The 6939-nt window shown below is 42.5% G+C and overlaps 1 long non-coding RNA gene across 4 annotated transcripts; it reads left to right on the top strand.

The window, feature by feature from the left end:
• The first annotated feature begins 2351 nt into the window (after positions 1-2351).
• Positions 2352-5673, top strand: LOC125543418 (uncharacterized). Of its 4 annotated transcripts, none has more exons than XR_015618485.1 (5): positions 2352-2437; positions 2865-3463; positions 3814-4040; positions 4205-4301; positions 4498-5673. It is a non-coding gene; the product is annotated as an uncharacterized LOC125543418 (long non-coding RNA). The 4 variants fall into 4 exon arrangements; XR_015618487.1 differs by having other exon boundaries at positions 2353-2437; positions 2902-3463; XR_015618486.1 differs by lacking the exon at positions 2352-2437 and adding an exon at positions 2444-2824 and having other exon boundaries at positions 2902-3463.
• Positions 5674-6939: the final 1266 nt, after the last annotated feature.

Genomic DNA, 6939 nt, shown 5'->3' with positions numbered 1-6939 from the left:
CGGGCAGGTCGAGGCAACGACAAGAAGACCTCGGGGCGGCGGCGGGGAGTGATAGATAGGTGGAATATGATGGATGTATTATTGAGCTTCGAGGGCGAGTATATATTGAGTACAAGACTTGAAGGACAAGAAGCCTCTCCTGGAGATAAGGTAGGAGACGAATTACAAATCCTAGACTATCCTATACTTCCTAATAATCCTTATACTCGACAGGTATGAACATCAAGATTCAGACAGAATAACTGAACCACACAAATCTTAGCTACTTTGATGGATGAATTTTGAGTTTGAGTGCGATACAAGAGGCACCTATGGCCAGCCAGGAGCACTAACGGCTAAGGGGGGAACCCTAATACAAGAGAGATAGCAAGAGAGTTATAGAAACGCGGCTTATAGCCTTACAACTTGGAGGAAAAGGAAGGAACAAAGCAAAATGGAGTGGTTGGCTCTCAGAAGGCTTGCCAGAAAGCCAACAGCGATGCGCGACAAGTTCACACCCGTTAGATGCATATCGGATGCCATCTGGGTCTTCATAGCTTGTGAGGTGGTACGAAGACAGGTGGAGTGTCAGATCGCAGGTGAACGATGGGCTGAGCTTTCTACCAATGGTTGTCTCGTTAAAACTTAACTGAATTGACAATGTAGTGTTCAATTCTTCAGAGAACACATACTTGGGTCCTGACAAGTCCCCCCAATTCGGACCAAACTTGTCCTCGGGGCTGAGGCCTGTTGTACAAAGCTTGGAAAGGAGTGATTTTGAGGGATGTATGGTAACTTACGTTATACCACCACTCAGCCAAGGACAACCAGTGCAAGCATTTATTGGGTTGGATGAAAGCCATGCACCAATAATTTTCCAAACATTGATTTACCCTTTTAGTTTGGCCATCGGACTGTGGGTGATATGAAGTATTCATGTAAACCTTAATGCACAATTTCTTGAAGAGATCTTGTCATAGTCGACCTCTGAATATCATGTCTTTGTCAGTAACAATCATAGAAGGGAGGCCATGCAGTCTAAAGATCTTGTCAGTAAAAGCCCTAACAACAGTGCTCACAGTAATAGGGTGTTTCATAGGAATGAAATGGTTGTATTTAGTGAATCTGTCCACAACTACCAAGATCATGTCCTTATTATTGGATGTAGGAAGACCTTCCACAAAATCCATAATGATGTGAAAGTGCAACTAATCCCCGGGTGGTTTTGGTAATTCATAACAACATATAGCTCATTGAACTAATATCCATTCAAGTTAAATATTTCAGAAAGTTCAATGATTGGCATGGCATGGACTAGAGATGTGGACCCCTCAAAATGCTAAGGACAAAGATTGGCAAAAGCTCAAGACTCTTCATTTATATTTTAGTGATCCAAGATCACATTGAGTCCATAGAAAAACCAATACTATTAAAAGGGGATGAGGTGTTGCTTAATGGTCTATTTGCTCAAACTGCTTAGTGATATTGCTCCAAAACCCTCAGCCACTTTCTCTTCCAAGTATGTCCAAAACTCAAAGTCAAACTCGGCCCCATCGAAATGACCTATCCGGCGCCACCGAGTTCAGTTGACATAGCTACTGCCAGAAACCCTAGACAATTCGGTCACACTGATACGAATCTCGGTCTCACCGAGATGGCCCTGCAAACTCTTTGTTGCCTATTGCAATTATTTCGGTCTCACTGAAATATGCAATCGGTCCTTCCGAGTTTGCTTGACATCCTCTATGTTGCCTTATTGCTTCACTTCGGTCTAACCGAGTTGATGCAATCGGTGCCACCGAGTTGATGTTTGCCCTAAGCCCTAGCACATCGGTCCCACCGAGTTGCTCTAGTCGGTCCCACCGAGATTCCTAACGTTCACATTTTGAACTAAATCAGTCTCACCGAATTCTTCTATTCCGTCTGACCGAGTGCTACTTCTTGATCTTGCGTTGGTTTTTTCCTTGAAGAGGAAAGGGTGATGCAGCATAGTAGAGATAAGTATTTCCCTCAGTTAAGAACCAAGGTATCAATCCAGTAGGAGAAATGCGCAAGTCCTCAATAGATGCACCTACACGAACAATCAAACACTTGCACCCAACGCGATAAAGGGATTGTCAATCCCTTCACGGTCACTTGCAAAGGTGAGATCTGATAGAGATAGATCTTTACCTACTAATAAACCGGCTATTGCTTCTGGTCGTACGTTGTCATCATTTTTGCAAAAAAGTCCCTGTAATTTTTGGTAATTGAACCCGTAGTCACTATTTAAGTGAATCTAAGAAAACACTTCATTTTTGCAGAAAAGCCCCTGCATTTATTAGTTTTCAACCCATGATCCTTCCCCAGTTTTCCCTCTGCCCCGACTAAAAGAATCCCCTCTGTTTAGGTCGGTGCCTGACCACCCGATTCAGTGCCTCCCGCCAGAGACTGCCCGTCGTCGATGAGGGCCACGATGGTAAGCTCCCCCCAGCCCACTTGACCCTCTTTCATCTCCGTTCTACTCCTTGTATCTCGGCCCCCTCGAGCTCGCCTCGATCCATGGCCTCTCCTTAAACCTAGATCCGGTCACGGCCACGGCCGGCTTCGCAGCTCCCGGCCACCATCGCATGCGCCTCCCCCCGCATCTCCCTCATATCGCTTGTGCAGCACCGTGGCTATATGTCGCCAGCGCCATCAGCTGCAGCCCCGCTCTAATCCACCTGCATGTCATGGACAATGGCCATGGAGGATGCACCTCCGGCTACTCACTCGTTGTTGGCCTGCCAGTATCTCCACCAACATCTCATCCATCTAGATCAGGGGCGCTTTAATTTCAACAGATTTTCTTCTTCTTTGCAACATGGTAATTTGTTGAGATAGACTCTTGATTTTAATTATTGCAGAATGGCGATCTGCTTTATGTTGGCTTTATCATCTCAGGATAATCCAGATGTTTTCCTATGCGTTGAGGAGTTGTTGATGGATGATATACATAGGCTACCAAGTGGTAGCTCCAATGTTGCAATTGAGGTCAACAATGGGTGCTTCTCCTGGGATAGCTCACCTGAGATACCAACACTGAAGGATCTGAATTTTCAAGCTCAGCAAGGCATGCGTGTTGCACTCTGTGGGACGGTCGGCTCTGGAAAATCAAGTTTGCTCACATGAATTCTTTGTATGGTGCCAAAGCTATTAGGAGAGGCTAAGACTTGCGGAACAATGCCATATGTCAGCCACACGGCATGGATACAGAGCGGCAAAATTCAGGACAATACTGCTTGGCAAGGAGATGGAGAGTAAGAAGTACGGCAGGGTCCTTGAGTGGTATTCTCTAAAGAAATACTTGGAGATCAAAATCATTGGAGAGTGAGGCTGCACTCTTAGTGGCAGGCAGAAACAAAGGATTCAGATAGCCCGAGCATTGTATCAGTATGCTAACAACTATTTGTTCCATGATTCGTTCAACGCGATTGATGCTCATACAGGATCCCAATTTTTCAAGGTAAAATACAATCTCTTTTTGTTACTGAACCTTTTTCCTACAATATTTGTATTTGTTCCGCTTGAAAAAGCTAGGACTGATCTTTTGATAATGTTATGTAGAATCTTTGTTGAACTCCCTTGGTGTTAGTTCTTGAACCGAAGAAATGTGCGGTCTGGAATTGACATCATTCAGTTCCTTGATGAAAACAAAGTTGCATGTCCTTTTAGTCTAAACGTAATATTATGCCTTGGAGCATATGATGGGGGATAAATCGCAGTTCTGAATTGCCATTGCCATATGGTACATTGTGTTTATCAGTGAGTAATTGGTACAAAGTTTAGATTATCAGTTTATGTTTGTCTTGGCAGATCGATGGTTTCACCGCGGTTGTCGGGAGAAATATCATCAATGGTAGGGGGAAAGCAGGTACGCCGAGGCGGGCACCCACACCAAGCGGCCGACCCAGGAAGGCAGCCCTGCAGCTCCGCCTCATGCCACTCCCCATCTCTATGTTTGTGTCAGACCCAGCGCAAGGTAGAGGCAGAAGAGGAGGCCGATAAGAGAAGCTGCAAGGTAGGAGGCTTTTGATCTGAAGGCAAGTTGGACGATCTGCTCACAAAGACACACCTCTATTCTGAATTTCTACTTGAAAAGATTGGTCAGGTCACAAATGTACCTTGGCTATGTCTCTCACTGTGTGCTCAACTATGTTTTGCTTATTTCATCTTGGTTGCTGACATGGGTGGTGTTATCTGCCAGAGAAAGTTGTTGAAGTGGAAGAAGAAGATGAACCTGTAGAAGAGCTGAAAAAGGACGTGGTAGAAAGAAGGAAGCGAAGCCTAAACAGTATAATGATGTGAGTTCAGATTTCCTATGTTTTCTTCCCTTCTTCATCAATATGATAGCATAGTTGTCTTCCAGATTATGCGAATGTCTTTGGTTGTCATATAATGTGGATGCATTGTAGTTTGATGTGTCGTCTGTATTATACAGAGACTGTTCTATCTCTTATTGTTTCAAAAAATTCTGATTAACCGCTCAACCTGTGATAGTATTACCTCGCCCAGCCGCACATCCAAGACGCGACGCTTGCTGGAAAGCTGGTCAAGTAGGCCCTCGACTGCGACTTTTAGCTGATTGATCCTGCACATTAGCCTTTGCTACAATAAAGGGACTTACAACAATGATGCTTTCTATATTGAATTTTTATATTCGACCTCACCATTGCTTAGTTTCCTTTCCTGATGTCAAGACACAAAGAATTTGAGATTCAATTTATCTTTTTTAGTTTTTACACTAGATTGCTTCATTTATATGTATTACTGTAGACACATGTGAATCCTCAAGGTGTCAGGCTTGTTCTTATTATTGCTCATGCAACCCTAAACTTTAGTTAAATGTACTACTTTTCAGGTTTTAGTGTCTGGATCTTCAGTACAAAATAGAGTCGATGGTATATGTCAATTATGTATTGGTTCTAGGCAAGTAGGTTGACATGTTCATCTGTTATCATGAGTGTCGTGTTTACACTTGCAGCTCAGATATTGAGCTTACGCTAAAGATCTGACTGTACTGTCTAGAGGTGGAATGGGTAAGCTCTCTTTATGGTCCTTTTGCTGAATATCTTGCAAATGCCACACTAAAGTGGGTATCAGTCCAGTATGTTCTTATGTCTATGGATCCGGGAAATGTTGACGCTTTATTGGTTTTGGTCACAAAAATGTTAGCTGTACATGCTTTCATCTTGATTATATGGAGTTCTTAAGTAACACTACTTCTCCGTTAGTTCATTGAAGTAATGATACAATCAATTGGATATTCTTCTACGGTTATGGATCTAGCGGAAAAAATGTTGTTTTCACATCATTGTTTTAATCCAATGCTCAGCTTTCATGCTATAAGCTTTACCGCTTTAGACATTTTTGTAGGAAATGCTGAACGTTCATATCAATTGAATCAATGTGGCCTTACATGTAGTGTCGGTACTGTTAAATTTGTAGATATCTTATTTTATTCAGCAGTAACTTTATTTTCTTTTCACTTCTTTTTTATAAATGTCATGGAGTCAGTTATAATAGTGATTTCTTTTCCTTCTGAAAGAAATTGTTTGTCTGCTTTGGGTTTCAATTTTAAGGCCAGCTCAGTACAATCTGCAACTACTTATAGACTACTTCATCTGGATGGGTTTGCATTGTGTACAGTTTGCTTCAATACTCCTGTTACCATTCTACTGTCTCCTGCTATTTTTCCACTTGTTTAGTTACTACCTCTACCCACCAAGTTGATTTTCTGCTGCCTTTGCCTCCTTCCCGAATCACTAGATCATCATCGATGTCGGCCGCACCCGCACCATTGTCCCATCCACCTCTTCATCCTCCTCTCCTACTTCCTGCAAGTGCCGCAAGCTATGGCCAACAATTTTTACTATGTTCTTGACATTATAAAAGTCTCACGTTCTGGAACCTACACACTTAAATGTCTGTTAGAGATGTTTATCACATCGTAAACTATGTGTTCTACACATACCAACGCCACGGAGGAAAGGAAAATAAGCGGCGATGTGGATGAGATGCCGCGTTGAAATAGAGGACGTGGATCTGCGCCAGGGAGGGGGTCTTAACTAAGCACCTGAGCTATTTTTCTATCTCCCATTGCAATGCACGGGCATTTTTGCTAGTAAAACTAAACAAAAGATAAAATATTTTTGGGTTTTTTGGGTTTATAGATCTGAAAATAAAAGATTGCAAAATAGTAGATCGGAAACAAATATGATGGAAAATAGACCCCGGGGGGCATAGGTTTCACTAGAGGCTTCTCTCATGAAGGCAAATAATACAGTGGATGAACAAATTGCTGTCGAGCAATTGATAGAAAAGCGCAATGTAATGACGATATCCAAGGCAATCATTATGCATATAGGCATCACGTCCGTGTCAAGTAGACCGTTTCGTGCCTTCATCTACTACTATTACTTCACATATCGACCGCTATCCAGCATGCATCTAGAGTATTAAGTTCAGAAAGAACGGAGTAACGCCTTAAGTAAGATGACATGATGTAGAGGAATAAAGTCAAGCAATATGATGAAAACCCCATATTTTTATCCTCGATGGCAACAATTCAATACGTGTCTCGTTACCCCTACTTTGTCACTGGGTGAAATCATGCAAGATTGAACCCAAAGCTAAGCACCTCTCCCATTGCAAGAAAAACCAATCTAGTTGGCCAAACCAAACCAATAGTTCGAAGGGAAATACAAAGATATCAAATCATGCATATAAGAATTCAACGAAGATTCAAATAATATTCATAGATAAGCTGATCATAAATCCACAATTCGTTGGATCTCGATAAACACACCGCAAAATAAGATTCCATCGGATAGATCTCCAAGAACATCGAGGAGAACATGGTATTGAGAATCAAAGAGAGAGAAGAAGCCATCTAGCTACTAGCTATGGACCCGTAGGTCTGAGGTAAACTACTCACGCTTC

The sequence above is a fragment of the Triticum urartu genome, chromosome 3A, assembly GCF_056163025.1.
Source record: "Triticum urartu cultivar PI428250 chromosome 3A, HENAU_Tu73, whole genome shotgun sequence".
In the NCBI taxonomy this organism is placed as follows: domain Eukaryota; kingdom Viridiplantae; phylum Streptophyta; class Magnoliopsida; order Poales; family Poaceae; genus Triticum; species Triticum urartu.
This window is presented reverse-complemented; position numbering and strand designations above follow the sequence as displayed.